Below are 16,191 nucleotides of genomic sequence, written 5' to 3'. Positions count from 1 at the left end.
TGAGACCCATAGACAATCCTGATTGCAGGAAATGTAGGAATCGACCCAGTTGAAATTCCTCCGTCGGAGCACTCCGATCTTCGCACCACGCAACATATTTTCGCCAAATTCGGTGATAATGTTGCACGGTTACTTCTTTCCTTGCTTTAATCAAAGTAGGAATGACTTCTTCCGGCATGCCTTTTTCCATTAGGATCCGGCGTTCAACCGCCATGCCGTCAAACGCAGCCGCGGTAAGTCTTGAAACAGACAGGGACCCTGCTGAAGCAAGTCCCTCCTTAGAGGTAGAGGCCACGGATCTTCCGTGATCATCTCTTGAAGTTCCGGGTACCAAGTCCTTCTTGGCCAATCCGGAACCACTAGTATCGTTCTTACGCCTCTTTGCCGTATAATTCTCAATACTTTTGGTATGAGAGGCAGAGGAGGAAACACATACACCGACTGGTACACCCAAGGCGTTACCAGCGCGTCCACAGCTATTGCCTGCGGATCTCTTGACCTGGCGCAATACCTGTCCAGTTTTTTGTTGAGGCGAGACGCCATCATGTCCACCATTGGTCTTTCCCAACGGGTTACCAGCATGTGGAAGACTTCTGGATGAAGTCCCCACTCTCCCGGGTGAAGATCGTGTCTGCTGAGGAAGTCTGCTTCCCAGTTGTCCACTCCCGGGATGAACACTGCTGATAGCGCTATCACATGATTCTCTGCCCAGCGAAGAATCCTTGCAGCTTCTGCCATTGCACTCCTGCTTCTTGTGCCGCCCTGTCTGTTCACATGGGCGACTGCCGTGATGTTGTCCGACTGGACCAACACCGGTTTTCCCTGAAGCAGAGGTTCTGCCTGGCTTAGAGCATTGTATATTGCTCTTAGTTCCAGAATGTTTATGTGAAGAGACGTTTCCAGGCTCGTCCATACTCCCTGGAAGTTTCTTCCTTGTGTGACTGCTCCCCAGCCTCTCAGGCTGGCGTCCGTGGTCACCAGGATCCAATCCTGTATGCCGAATCTGCGGCCCTCCAATAGATGAGGACTCTGCAACCACCACAGAAGAGACACCCTTGTCCTTGGAGACAGGGTTATCCGTAGGTGCATCTGAAGATGCGACCCTGACCATTTGTCCAACAGATCCCTTTGGAAAATTCTTGCGTGGAATCTGCCGAATGGAATTGCTTCGTAAGAAGCCACCATTTTTCCCAGGACTCTTGTGCATTGATGTACAGACACCTTTCCTGGTTTTAGGAGGTTCCTGACAAGCTCGGATAACTCCTTGGCTTTTTCCTCCGGGAGAAAAACCTTTTTCTGAACCGTGTCCAGAATCATCCCTAGGAACAGCAGACGAGTTGTCGGCATTAACTGGGATTTTGGAATATTCAGAATCCACCCGTGCTGTTTTAGCACTTCTTGAGACAGTGCTAATCCCATCTCTAGCTGTTCTCTGGACCTCGCCCTTATTAGGAGATCGTCCAAGTATGGGATAATTAATACGCCTTTTCTTCGAAGAAGAATCATCATCTCGGCCATTACCTTTGTAAAGATCCGAGGTGCCGTGGACAATCCGAACGGCAGCGTCTGAAACTGATAGTGACAGTTTTGTACAACGAACCTGAGGTACCCCTGGTGTGAGGGGTAAATTGGAACGTGGAGATACGCATCCTTGATGTCCAAGGATACCATAAAGTCCCCCTCTTCCAGGTTCGCTATCACTGCTCTGAGTGACTCCATTTTGAACTTGAACTTCTTTATGTACAGGTTCAAGGACTTCAGATTTAGAATAGGCCTTACCGAGCCATCCGGCTTCGGTACCACAAAAAGAGTGGAATAATACCCCTTCCCTTGTTGTAGAAGAGGTACCTTGACTATCACCTGCTGAGAGTACAGCTTGTGAATGGCTTCCAAAACCGTCTCCCTTTCGGAGGGGGACGTTGGTAAAGCAGACTTCAGGAAACGGCGAGGTGGATCCGTCTCTAATTCCAACCTGTACCCTTGAGATATTATCTGCAGGATCCAGGGATCTACCTGCGAGTGAGCCCACTGCGCGCTGTAATTTTTGAGACGACCGCCCACCATCCCCGAGTCCGCTTGAGGAGCCCCAGCGTCATGCTGAGGCTTTTGTAGAAGCCGGGGAGGGCTTCTGTTCCTGGGAAGGAGCTGCGTGTTGCTGTCTCTTCCCTCGACCTTTGCCTCGTGGCAGATATGAATAGCCCTTTGCTCTCTTATTTTTAAAGGAACGAAAGGGCTGCGGTTGAAAAGTCGGTGCCTTTTTCTGTGGGGGAGTGACTTGAGGTAGAAAGGTGGATTTCCCGGCTGTAGCCGTGGCCACCAAATCTGATAGACCGACTCCAAATAACTCCTCCCCTTTATACGGCAAAACTTCCATATGCCGTTTTGAATCCGCATCACCTGACCACTGTCGCGTCCATAAAGCTCTTCTGGCCGAAATGGACATAGCACTTACCCGTGATGCCAGTGTGCAGATATCCCTCTGTGCATCACGCATATAAAGAAATGCATCCTTTATTTGTTCTAACGACAGTAAAATATTGTCCCTGTCCAGGGTATCAATATTTTCAATCAGGGACTCTGACCAAACTACCCCAGCACTGCCCATCCAGGCAGTCGCTACAGCTGGTCGTAGTATAACACCTGCATGTGTGTATATACTTTTTTGGATATTTTCCATCCTCCTATCTGATGGATCTTTAAGTGCGGCCGTCTCAGGAGAGGGTAACGCCACTTGTTTAGATAAGCGTGTTAGCGCCTTGTCCACCCTAGGAGGTGTTTCCCAGCGCTCCCTAACCTCTGGCGGGAAAGGGTATAATGCCAATAATTTCTTTGAAATTATCAGTTTTTTATCAGGGGCAACCCACGCTTCATTACACACGTCATTTAATTCTTCTGATTCAGGAAAAACTATAGGTAGTTTTTTCATACCCCACATAATACCCTGTTTAGTGGTACCTGTAGTATCAGCTAAATGTAACGCCTCCTTCATTGCCAAAATCATATAACGTGTGGCCCTACTGGAAAATACGGTTGATTCGTCACCGTCACCACTGGAGTCATCGCCTGTGTCTGGGTCTGTGTCGACCGACTGAGGCAAAGGGCGTTTCACAGCCCCTGACGGTGTTTGAGTCGCCTGGACAGGCACTAATTGATTGTCCGGCCGCCTCATGTCGTCAAACGACTGCTTTAGCGTGTTGACACTATCCCGTAGTTCCATAAATAAAGGCATCCATTCCGGTGTCGACTCCCTAGGGGGTGACATCCTCATATTTGGCAATTGCTCCGCCTCCACACCAATATCGTCCTCATACATGTCGACACACACGTACCGACACACAGCAGACACACAGGGAATGCTCCTAACGAAGACAGGACCCACTAGCCCTTTGGGGAGACAGAGGGAGAGTTTGCCAGCACACACCAAAAGCGCTATATATATATCAGGGATAGCCTTATAATAAGTGCTCCCTTATAGCTGCTTTGTTATATCAAATTATCGCCATAAATGTGCCCCCCCCTCTCTGTTTTACCCTGTTTCTGTAGTGCAGTGCAGGGGAGAGACTTGGGAGCCGTCCTGACCAGCGGAACTGTGAGAGGAAATGGCGCCGTGTGCTGAGGAGATAGGCCCCGCCCCTTTTCTGGCGGGCTCGTCTCCCGCTATTTAGAGAAATCAGGCAGGGGTTAAATATCTCCATATAGCCTCTAGGGCTATATGTGAGGTATTTTTAGCCTTTATAGGTAATCATTTTGCCTCCCAGGGCGCCCCCCTCCCAGCGCCCTGCACCCTCAGTGACTGCCGTGTGAAGTGTGCTGAGAGGAAAATGGCGCACAGCTACAGTGCTGTGCGCTACCTTTTGAAGACTGCAGGAGTCTTCAGCCGCCGATTCTGGACCTCTTCTGTCTTCAGCATCTGCAAGGGGGCCGGCGGCGTGGCTCCGGTGACCATCCAGGCTGTACCCGTGATCGTCCCTCTGGAGCTTGATGTCCAGTAGCCAAGAAGCCAATCCATCCTGCACGCAGGTGAGTTGACTCCTTCTCCCCTCAGTCCCTCGCTGCAGTGATCCTGTTGCCAGCAGGAATCACTGTAAAATAAAAAACCTAGCTAAACTTTTTCTAAGCAGCTCTTTAGGAGAGCCACCTAGATTGCACCCTTCTCGGCCGGGCACAAAAATCTAACTGGAGTCTGGAGGAGGGTCATAGGGGGAGGAGCCAGTGCACACCACCTGATCGGAAAAAGCTTTACTTTTTGTGCCCTGTCTCCTGCGGAGCCGCTATTCCCCATGGTCCTTTCAGGAACCCCAGCATCCACTAGGACGATAGAGAAATCATTATATGAACATACATATCATTATATGAACATACAGTATTAGTACATACTGTATTTGCACAGGCATACATGCAGCATTATTATTATATTTATAGGGCACCACAAGGTGCCTGTAACTCTGTACATGGAGAATTACAATAGGGTAAGCAAACAATACAGTATAAAAGGGATCAAACCAACAGTAGAAGGACAAAAATCACACTGTGGAATAATTATACAGTAAAATGAGATACTTAATAACAGTAACACTCTGTGACCCCATGGCTGAAAGGTGGACAGAAAATCAGTCACTATGAGTGGGAGTGTACTGGAGACAAGGAGACTGCAAAGTGAGAACAAAGAGGGTAGGGGGCCCTGCTTGTGATAACCTACAGTCAACAAATAAATACCTGTTAACAAAATATACACACATACATGTGTGCACATACACAAGATAGCTAATGGTTCAGGGCTCTCTAGCTCTTCTAAAAAGAGCCTTTTGAGACACCTTTGGCTGCCCACATCATCAGTTGAAACACTACTATACTGCCCAGGGAATTATAGAATCTTAACCAGTACCACCACAGTTGGTTTGTATGCTGTGATTATTAGTTTATGTTGGTATTTTGAATGCTGTAAAAATAAAAGCTTTCTCTAAATGTAAAAAGAGCTACTGTATATACCTTCTTGATCTGTCCTTAGTAAAGACTGTACTCTGGCTATCATCGTCAACTGGTCAAAAATTAGTGCCTTGTCAGTTGAGCTGCCTGTTGACGTCCCTGCATCTTACAAAAGCTGGACAGTGAGGTGCACTTTATATTTTTTGTTATTCTACCAAGTAATCACTGGCGTATTTATAATGGGTGCAGTGGACACGTGCCCCCGGGACCCATTTTTTCAATACTAATGTGGTACCCCGGTCTGAAGGTGTCTTGAACTTTTAACTGCAGCTAACAATCTTTAGGTATTTTATTGCTACCAGCACACCGTGACACCGAGAGGCAAGCGTATTGTTCCCCTTTTTTAAGCAGACACAGACTGGCCGTAATTGATACAACACAATTTTATTGTATTACACTAATAGAAAATCACAGCAGTAACGGTGACAGTGAAAGTATACGAACAAATTACACCTTGAAATTTTTGTTCAGTTGTAAAACAGGTAACATGTAAGTAAGCTGGTTTTGGCTCTACGTAACACAGTTGGGCGGAGCTTGCATAAACACAGTCAATGACGTACCAGCATTAATAGAATAGCAGACAGGTGCATAAGCTTTACCTGGAACACTGCTGGGTGGAGCTTGCATAAACAGTCAATGATGTACTAGCTTTAATAGAATAGCGGACAGGTGCATAAGCTTTAACTGAAACACTGCTGGGCGGAGCTTGCATAAACAATCGATGATGTACCAGCATTAGTAGTATAGCAGACAGGTGCATAGGCTTTATCTGGAAACACTGCTGGGCGGAGCATGCATAAACAGTCAATGAAGTACCAGCATTAATAGAATAGCGACAGGTGCATAAGCTTTACCTGAAACACTGCTGGGCGGAGCTTGCATAAACAGTCAATGATGTACCATCATTAGTAGAACAGCAGACAGGTGCATAGGCTTTAACTGGAAACACTGCTGGGAAGAGCTTGCATAAACAGTTTATGATGTACCAGCATTAATAGAATAGCAGACAGGTGCCTAAGCTTTAAATGGAAACACTGCTGGGCAGAGCTTGCATAAACAAGTCAATGAAGTACCAGCATTAATAGAATAGTGGACAGGTACATAAGCTTTAACTGAAACACTGCTGGATGGAGCTTGCATAACAGTCAATGAAGTACCAGCATTAATAGAAGAGCAGAGAGGTGCATAAGCTTTATCTGAAACACTGCTAGGAGGAGCTTGCATAAACAGTCAATGATGCATTAGCATACCCTCCAACATGACCCGCCCCACTAGGTACAAAATGCTCTGTTTCTGGACTTCCCTCTTAATTTATTATTGCTATCACCTGTGAAGAAACAGCTTTCTTATCATTTAACTAGTTCAACACAGGTGATGGAAATCATAAATTAAGAGGGAAGTCCAGGAACAGAGCATTTTGTACCTAGTGGGGCGGGTCATGTTGGAGGGTCTGCATTAGTAGAATAGCAAACAGGTGCATAAGCTTTAACTGGAAACACTGCTGGGCGGAGTTTGCATAAACAGTCAATGATGTACCAGCATTAGTAGTATAGCAGACAGGTGCATAAGCTTTAACTGGAAACACTGCTGGGTGGAGCTTGCATAAACAGTCAATGAAGTACCAGCATTAATAGAATAGCAGACAGGTGCATAAGCTTTACCTGAAACACTGCTGGGTGGAGCTTGCATAAACAGTCAATGATGTACCAACATTAGTAGAATAGCAGACAGGTGCATAAGCTTTAACTGGAAACACTGCTGGGCGGAGCTTGCAGAAACAGTCAATGATGTACCAGCATTAATAGAACAGAGGACAGGTGCATAAGCTTTACCTGGAAACACTGCTGGGCAGAGCTTGCATAAACAGTCAATGAAGCAGACATAAAACAAACCCCTATTCTCTTAATTGCTCAGTACAAGTTATTCTCATTTACAAAACCACTATTTCCATGACTGGCCATAATGAGCATAAAACACCCAGCCTCTGAGAGCACATAACCAAACAAAAAGAAACAATCAATTTTCCAATACTTCAACATTAATTATCAAGGGGAATACACGCCTCTACCCCCTTTTTGTAGCCAATGGGGCACCAATAACTAAGAGAACCCCACCCCCTTATTAGCTTTATGTGCAGGGGCACAGCTCCAGTGGGGATCCTACCCCGCACCACGCTTAAAGGGAGCCTACCCCTATTTAATTAAAACATAACCCGGGGCAAGAGGGGGGGAGCCCAACCCCTATTAACTAAATTGGGCTGGATACAGTTGGTTTTAGGAGAGCCTACCCCCTTTCCTAAATGCTGGCTAACTGCAGAGTCTTGCAGCGGAAGGGCATTAAAAGGGGCAGAGTCCTGCAGCAGAAGGGCATAGAGGTGATCTCACCCTTGTTGCAGCTCTTCTGCCACCTCCGACCAGGTCCTGGGTCTTCGCCGCCACCCAGGATTCAAAGCACCGCACCGGGGATGCACCCTAGAACCGATGCTGGTGTAGGAGTCCTCTTTCTTCTCTGCTCGGCGGGCGCTCCTCTCCTGGGCTGGATTTTTCTCTCCCGGCTGCGTAGTCCTCTCCCGCAGGCTGCTAGGGGTCCTCCGCGAAGGTCCTTTGTCGCCAGGTCATCCTCAGAGGTGCCTGCGCGATCACCACCAGCTGGTCTTCTCCCGTTTCGCTGGATGTTGTTTAGGTAGGCTTGTCCGTGTCTTCCCCAGTCTCTGGCCACGTCGCCTTCCTCCGCGTCGATTCCCCACCACTCTTCATGCGAGTGGAAGCACAGGCACCGTTGCGGTCTGCTCCTCTCCCCAGGGGTCCTGGATGCTGGTTCAAGAGGCTTCTCTCCCTCTGTGATTCTCCCCAAGCGGCTCCATACACACCCCACTTTCCCCATTCCTGCACGGGCGGTCAGCTCTTCTGATCCTGTGGACTACACAGGCGATCCTCTCTCACAACCTTGGTGAGAGCAGTCTTTTTGGCAATCCTGCCTCCGGACTCCTCTTCCTGCACTGGGGAACTTGTTATATGGGTCCCTCTCTCTCAGGACCTTCCCTGACCTCGGACCTCACTGGTTACCTGGCCTCAGTAACAGACCGCCCTAGGTGACTTCTGCCCTACAACCTTGGGGGCCCAATAGTGTCCCAGAGATTTTCCCGGGCTACAGCTGTTGCCGGCCAGGGGTGAAAGCTTCCTAACTAAGTGGTGCCAAGGCTCTCTAACAGGGGTGCCTGGATAGTAAAAGTACAGCCCACAGTCCACTCTGGGCTCTGTAGTACCTCTGCCTTTGTGAGGGCAAATAAACAAAGGGGAGCCCCTGTATTTTCAATAAAAAAAAAAAAAAAGGTATGCGTGGGTACACTAACCCTCCGGAGTCTCGCGCCGGCTGCAGCAGCGCTGCAGAAATCACCTGGAAAATGGCATGGTGGCCATTTTCCTTGTGTTGTGCGCAGTAACAAAATCACTGTGAAAACGGCTGCCATGCCATTTTCCCAGAGACCTACGCATGCGCAGAACTCCGTGAAAATGGCCGCTGAGCCATTTTCACTGTGTTCTAATAGCGCTGCGGATGCCGGCGCTGGACTTGGGAGGGGTGAGTATTTTAAAAATGGGTGCAGTGTGTGCGGTGGGGGCCCCCTCTGGACCGCACATACTGCACCCATTATAGAAACGCCAGTGGGTCCCCTAGTGCCCAGAGTACAGGACTGCCGGCTAGAGAGGAAGCCCATATGGAGCCTGCACACAGGCATTCTCCTAGTAATCACAGCTTACAGAATAGTCCACGCCATGTATAGTGTTCGGATGAAAAAAAATGATGCCACATTATGTGCAATAAGATGGAGGGACCACTGGTGCCATCTAGCAGGGTATGATACTTTGAGGATCCAATGGTATCACACAAAAACAGGACCAATAATTAGGGATGTAGTTATGTGACCAGCGGTCAGGAGACTTCCGGTCACAACACCTCCCAGTACATCCCACCCCCTGAAAATCCTTGCCGACCAACAGGGACTATTTCCACTCGTGGGTGTCCACGGCACCCATAGAGTGGGACTAGAACTCGTGTCACCGAGCCGGCAAGGGGCTTCTTGCACTTTCCCCCTCCCCCTGCCATTCCGCTGCCGGGATACCGGCGGAGGTATACTACCGGCGGTCACGCATACCCAACCCAATAATTCTGTAACACACAAAAACCATGATATATACCAAAGGTATTTCAGCTATATAATAAAATAATAACATATCAGCTCATGTGGTCTTGTGGGTGACCTTCTCCATTATTTGTCCTTCTTTAGTCATCAGAAATATAGGAGAGCTGCCAAAACAATAAGATTGCAATTGTCTCCCAGGAAACATGTATTAAAGTACTAAAGGGGATTAACTATGATGTCAGGAAACCTCTTCATTACAGAGAGGGCACCCAAGATAACAGCAGTAACTGTAATGGATAGTTTGTATCATATTCTAAAAGAAAAAGTTTAATCTAGAATGATGATAAAGAGCTTTTGCCTTGAGAAAATAAGATTTTACTTACCGATAAATCTATTTCTCGTAGTCCGTAGTGGATGCTGGGGACTCCGTCAGGACCATGGGGAATAGCGGCTCCGCAGGAGACAGGGCACAAAAGTAAAAGCTTTAGGATCAGGTGGTGTGCACTGGCTCCTCCCCCTATGACCCTCCTCCAAGCCTCAGTTAGGATACTGTGCCCGGACGAGCGTACACAATAAGGAAGGATTTTGAATCCCGGGTAAGACTCCTACCAGCCACACCAATCACACTGTACAACCTGTGATCTGAACCCAGTTAACAGCATGATAACAGCGGAGCCTCTGAAAAGATGGCTCACAACAATAATAACCCGATTTTTGTAACAATAACTATGTACAAGTATTGCAGACAATCCGCACTTGGGATGGGCGCCCAGCATCCACTACGGACTACGAGAAATAGATTTATCGGTAAGTAAAATCTTATTTTCTCTGACGTCCTAGTGGATGCTGGGGACTCCGTCAGGACCATGGGGATTATACCAAAGCTCCCAAACGGGCGGGAGAGTGCGGATGACTCTGCAGCACCGAATGAGAGAACTCCAGGTCCTCTTTAGCCAGGGTATCAAATTTGTAGAATTTTACAAACGTGTTCTCCCCCGACCACGTAGCTGCTCGGCAGAGTTGTAATGCCGAGACCCCTCGGGCAGCCGCCCAGGATGAGCCCACCTTCCTTGTGGAATGGGCCTTGACAGATTTAGGCTGTGGCAGGCCTGCCACAGAATGTGCAAGTTGAAATGTGCTACAAATCCAACGAGCAATCGTCTGCTTAGAAGCAAGAGCACCCAGTTTGTTGGGTGCATACAGGATAACAGCGAGTCAGTTTTCCTGACTCCAGCCGTCCTGGAAACCTATATTTTCAGGGCCCTGACAACATCTAGCAACTCGGAGTCCTCCAAGTCCCTAGTAGCCGCAGGTACCACAATAAGCTGGTTCAGGTGAAACGCTGACACCACCTTAGGAAGAAACTGGGGACGAGTCCGCAGTTCTGCCCTGTCCGAATGGACAATCAGATATGGCTTTTGTGAGACAAAGCCGCCAATTCTGACACTCGCCTGGCCGAGGCCAGGGCCAACAGCATGGTCACTTTCCATGTGAGATATTTCAAATCCACAGATTTGAGCGGTTTAAAATGTGATTTGAGGAATCCCAGAACTACGTTGAGATCCCACAGTGCCACTGGAGGCACAAAAATGGGGTTGTATATGCAATACTCCCTTGACAAACTTCTGGACTTCAGGAACTGAAGCCAATTCTTTCTGGAAGAAAATTTACAGGGCCGAAATTTGAACCTTAATGGACCCCAATTTGAAGCCCATAGACACTCCTGTTTGCAGGAAATGCAGGAATCGACCGAGTTGAAATTTCTTCGTGGGGCCTTCCTGGCCTCACACCACGCAACATATTTTCGCCACATGTGGTGATAATGTTTTGCGGTCACCTCCTTCCTGGTTTTGACCAGGGTAGGAATGACCTCTTCCGGAATGCCTTTTTCCCTTAGGATCTGGCGTTCAACCGCCATGCCGTCAAACGCAGCTGCGGTAAGTCTTGGAACAGACATGGTACTTGCTGAAGCAAGTCCCTTCTTAGCGGCAGAGGCCATGAGTCCTCTGTGAGCATTTCTTGAAGTTCCGGGTGCCACGTCCTTCTTGGCCAATCCGGAGCCACGAGTATAGTTCTTACTCCTCTACGTCTTATAATTCTCAGTACCTTGGTTATGAGAAGCAGAGGAGGGAACACATACACCGACTGGTACACCCACGGTGTTACCAGAACGTCCACAGATATTGCTTGAGGGTCTCTTGACCTGGCGCAATACCTGTCCAGTTTTTTGTTCAGGCGGGACGCCATCATGTCCACCTTTGGTCTTTCCCAACGGTTCACAATCATGTGGAATACTTCCCGATGAAGTCCCCACTCTCCCGGGTGGAGGTCGTGCCTGCTGAGGAAGTCTGCTTCCCAGTTGTCCACTCCCGGAATGAACACTGCTGACAGTGCTATCACATGATTTTTCGCCCAGCGAAGAATCCTTGCAGTTTCTGCCATTGCCCTCCTGCTTCTTGTGCCGCCCTGTCTGTTTACGTGGGCGACTGCCGTGATGTTGTCCCACTGGATCAATACCGGCTGACCTTGAAGCAGAGGTCTTGCTAAGCTTAGAACATTGTAAATTGCCCTTAGCTCCAGTATATTTATGTGGAGAGAAGTCTCCAGACTTGATCACACTCCCTGGAAATTTTTTCCCTGTGTGACTGCTCCCCAGCCTCTCAGGCTGGCATCCGTGGTCACCAGGACCCAGTCCTGAATGCCGAGTCTGCGGCCCTTTAGTAGATGAGCACTCTGCAGCCACCGCAGAAGAAACACCCTTGTCCTTGGAGACAGGGTTATCCGCTGATGCATCTGAAGATGCGATCCGGACCATTTTTCCAGCAGATCCCACTGAAAAGTTCTTGCGTGAAATCTACCGAATGGAATCGCTTCGTAAGAAGCCACCATTTTTCCCAGGACCCTTGTGCAATGATGCACTGACACTTTTCCTGGTTTTAGGAGGTTCCTGACTAGCTCGGATAACTCCCTGGCTTTCTTCTCCGGGAGAAACACCTTTTTCTGGACTGTGTCCAGAATCATCCCTAGGAACAGCAGACGTGTCGTCGGAAACAGCTGCGGTTTTGGAATATTTAGAATCCACCCGTGCTGTCGTAGAACTACTTGAGATAGTGCTACTCCGACCTCCAACTGTTCTCTGGACCTTGCCCCTATCAGGAGATCGTCCATTTTCTTTGAAGAAGAATCATCATTTCGGCCATTACCTTGGTAAGGACCCGGGGTGCCGTGGACAATCCAACCGGCAGCGTCTGAAACTGATAGTGACAGTTCTGTACCACGAACCTGAGGTACCCTTGGTGAGAAGGGCAAATTGGGACATGGAGGTAAGCATCCCTGATGTCACGGGACACCATATAGTCCCCTTCTTCCTGGTTCGCTATCACTGCTCTGAGTGACTCCATCTTGATTTGAACCTTTGTATGTAAGTGTTCAACTATTTCAGATTTAGAATAGGTCTCACCGAGCCGTCTGGCTTCAGTACCACAATATAGTGTGGAATAATACCCCTTTCCTTGTTGTAGGAGGGGTACTTTGATTATCACCTGCTGGGAATACAGCTTGTGAATTGTTTCCACTACTGCCTCCCTGTCGGAGGGAGACGTTGGTAAAGCAGACTTCAGGAACCTGCGAGGGGGAGACGTCTCGAATTTCCAATATGTACCCCTGGGATACTACTTGTAGGATCCAGGGGTCCACTTGCGAGTGAGCCCACTGCGTGCTGAAACTCTTGAGACGACCCCCCCCACCGCACCTGAGTCCGCTTGTACGGCCCCAGCGTCATGCTGAGGACTTGGCAGAAGCGGCGGAGGGCTTCTGTTTCTGGGAATGGGCTGCCTGCTGCAGTCTTCTTCCCTTTCCTCTATCCCATGGCAGATATGACTGGCCTTTTGCCCGCTTGCCCTTATGGGGACGAAAGGACTGAGGCTGAAAAGACGTTGTCTTTTTCTCCTTTATACGGCAATACTTCCATGTGCCGTTTGGAATCTGCATCACCTGACCACTGTCGTGTCCATAAACAACTTCTGGCAGATATGGACATCGCACTTACTCTTGATGCCAGAGTGCAAATATCCCTCTGTGCATCTCGCATATATAGAAATGCATCCTTTAAATGCTCTATAGTCAATAAAATACTGTCCCTGTCAAGGGTATCAATATTTTCAGTCAGGGAATCCGACCAAGCCACCCCAGCGCTGCACATCCAGGCTGAGGCGATCGCTGGTCGCAGTATAACACCAGTATGTGTGTATATACTTTTTAGGATATTTTCCAGCCTCCTATCAGCTGGCTCCTTGAGGGCGGCCCTATCTGGAGACGGTACCGCCACTTGTTTTGATAAGCGTGTGAGCGCCTTATCCCCCCTAAGGGGTGTTTCCCAACGCGCCCTAACTTCTGGCGGGAAAGGGTATATCGCCAATAATTTTCTATCGGGGGAAACCCACGCATCATCACACACTTCATTTAATTTATCTGATTCAGGAAAAACTACAGGTACTTTTTTCACACTCCACATAATACCCTTTTTTGTGGTACTTGTAGTATCAGAAATATGTAACACCTCCTTCATTGCCCTTAACAAGTAACGTGTGGCCCTAAAGGAAAATACGTTTGTTTCTTCACCGTCGACACTGGAGTCAGTGTCCGTGTCTGTGTCGACCGACTGAGGTAAAAGGACGTTTTAACGCCCCTGACGGTGTTTGAGACGCCTGGACAGGTACTAATTGGTTTGCCGGCCGTCTCATGTCGTCAACCGACCTTGCAGTGTGTTGACATTATCACGTAATTCCTTAAATAAGCCATCCATTCCGGTGTCGACTCCCTAGAGAGTGACATCACCATTACAGGCAATTGCTCCGCCTCCTCACCAACATCGTCCTCATACATGTCGACACACACGTACCGACACACAGCACACACACAGGGAATGCTCTGATAGAGGACAGGACCCCACTAGCCCTTTGGGGAGACAGAGGGAGAGTTTGCCAGCACACACCAAAAACGCTATAATTATACAGGGACAACCTTTATATAAGTGTTTTTCCCTTATAGCATTTTAATATATATAGTCATATCGCCAAATAAGTGCCCCCCCTCTCTGTTTTAACCCTGTTTCTGTAGTGCAGTGCAGGGGAGAGCCTGGGAGCCTTCCCACCAGCATTTCTGTGAGGGAAAATGGCGCTGTGTGCTGAGGAGAATAGGCCCCGCCCCCTTTTCAGCGGGCTTCTTCTCCCGTTTTTCTGAGACCTGGCAGGGGTTAAATACATCCATATAGCCCCCAGGGGCTATATGTGATGTATTTTTAGCCAGAATAAGGTACTATCATTGCTGCCCAGGGCGCCCCCCCCAGCGCCCTGCACCCTCAGTGACCGCTGCTATGAAGTGTGCTGACAACAATGGCGCACAGCTGCAGTGCTGTGCGCTACCTTATGAAGACTGAAAAGTCTTCTGCCGCCGGTTTCTGGACCTCTTCACTTTTCGGCATCTGCAAGGGGGTCGGCGGCGCGGCTCCGGGACGAACCCCAGGGTGAGACCTGTGTTCCGACTCCCTCTGGAGCTAATGGTGTCCAGTAGCCTAAGAAGCCAATCCATCCTGCACGCAGGTGAGTTCACTTCTCTCCCCTAAGTCCCTCGATGCAGTGAGCCTGTTGCCAGCAGGACTCACTGAAAATAAAAAACCTAACAAAAACTTTTACTCTAAGCAGCTCTTTAGGAGAGCCACCTAGATTGCACCCTTCTCGGCCGGGCACAAAAATCTAACTGAGGCTTGGAGGAGGGTCATAGGGGGAGGAGCCAGTGCACACCACCTGATCCTAAAGCTTTTACTTTTGTGCCCTGTCTCCTGCGGAGCCGCTATTCCCCATGGTCCTGACGGAGTCCCCAGCATCCACTAGGACGTCAGAGAAATGATAATACCCCTTTGCTTTGCTATTAGTATGTTATAATGCCTGACACCTACATTCATATTCACACATCTCTTGTCATACCAGCCCAGGGACTTCCAAACTACTCCCCATTTCCTCTTAATGGGAGGAGAGCAGTAGTATAAAGCATCTAGCAAGAAATCAATATTTGATGAGAATTTGCCAGAGGAGCCTAGCTCAGTGCCTGCTGCCTCCGAAGGGGGGACTGTCAGATCAGGCAATTAGGAAAAGCAATTAAAAACAAACATGCAATAAATAATGAGGAGGCCCAAGCTCACAGCAAGGCTGCAGCAGATCCACCCAATAAGGGGGCCCTAGAAGCAGGTTTTATATGTTTTATTAAAAGGTTGGAGGTGGAGATGCTCAATAAACATACTATTAAGCAGGCTTTGGCACAGCTACAAAACAAATGGAAGCATGCAACAGCTGCACTGACAGTGCGTGAAGATAGCAGCTGCACACAGAATACATATATTGCAATAAGCTGCAGGAGGAGGCTCTTCCAGCTGTTCTGTCTACAAACATGCAACCTGCTGCACATGCATGCTAGAACCCACTGCTCAACATGCACCACGTCATATGCATCTAAATATGGAAACCAGCATCCTAAACACGCACTGTGACCCGCATACTCTCTCTGCTGTCACTATAGTGCTAGTCGAATACAGCAGGTGCTCTAGCAGCATTTTGTGCAGAAGTTCCCTACACCGAGGTAATACAGTGTATACTGTGAGACCGCCGGAACCAGCTGGGGACAGCATGGAAAGAGAACATCAGGGACTTCTCGGGCATCCAGGTTTTGTCAGGATTAATCCAGTCCGCCTATTGCAGCCTGCCCCGTGTCAGCCGGAGAGCTCGGAATAACAAAGGCGAGTTACAGAGCAGCGCCAGGCAGCAGGGGGCGGGGAAAAGTGACGTTAGGAGCAATGTCTGCCTACGGGCCACGCATGCGCATTGGGTTGCAGTTTGTGCTCAGTCAGAATACCTGTCCTGTGTATTCAGTTCTTTCTTGTATTCATCTGTCCTTAGTTTGCAGGCACATTCTAATCTGCATGTCCAAGTAAATAGCCCTTATTTTTCAGATTGCTCATTACCTGCAATTCTTATTATCTATTCTTAGCAGCTGTGGTCTATGCAGAGAGA

The 16,191-nt window shown here is 48.6% G+C and overlaps 1 long non-coding RNA gene across 1 annotated transcript in view; it reads right to left on the bottom strand.

Moving 5' to 3' along the window:
• LOC135057578 (uncharacterized) overlaps positions 1-15,941 on the bottom strand; it is a 42,134-nt gene extending 26,193 nt beyond the window's left edge. Inside the window, exon 1 of the long non-coding RNA XR_010244216.1 lies at positions 15,667-15,941. This is a non-coding gene — a long non-coding RNA (uncharacterized LOC135057578). The remainder of the gene's footprint in view (positions 1-15,666) is intronic.
• Positions 15,942-16,191: the final 250 nt, after the last annotated feature.

Source organism: Pseudophryne corroboree, chromosome 3, assembly GCF_028390025.1.
Source record: "Pseudophryne corroboree isolate aPseCor3 chromosome 3, aPseCor3.hap2, whole genome shotgun sequence".
Lineage (NCBI taxonomy): Eukaryota > Metazoa > Chordata > Amphibia > Anura > Myobatrachidae > Pseudophryne > Pseudophryne corroboree.
This window is presented reverse-complemented; position numbering and strand designations above follow the sequence as displayed.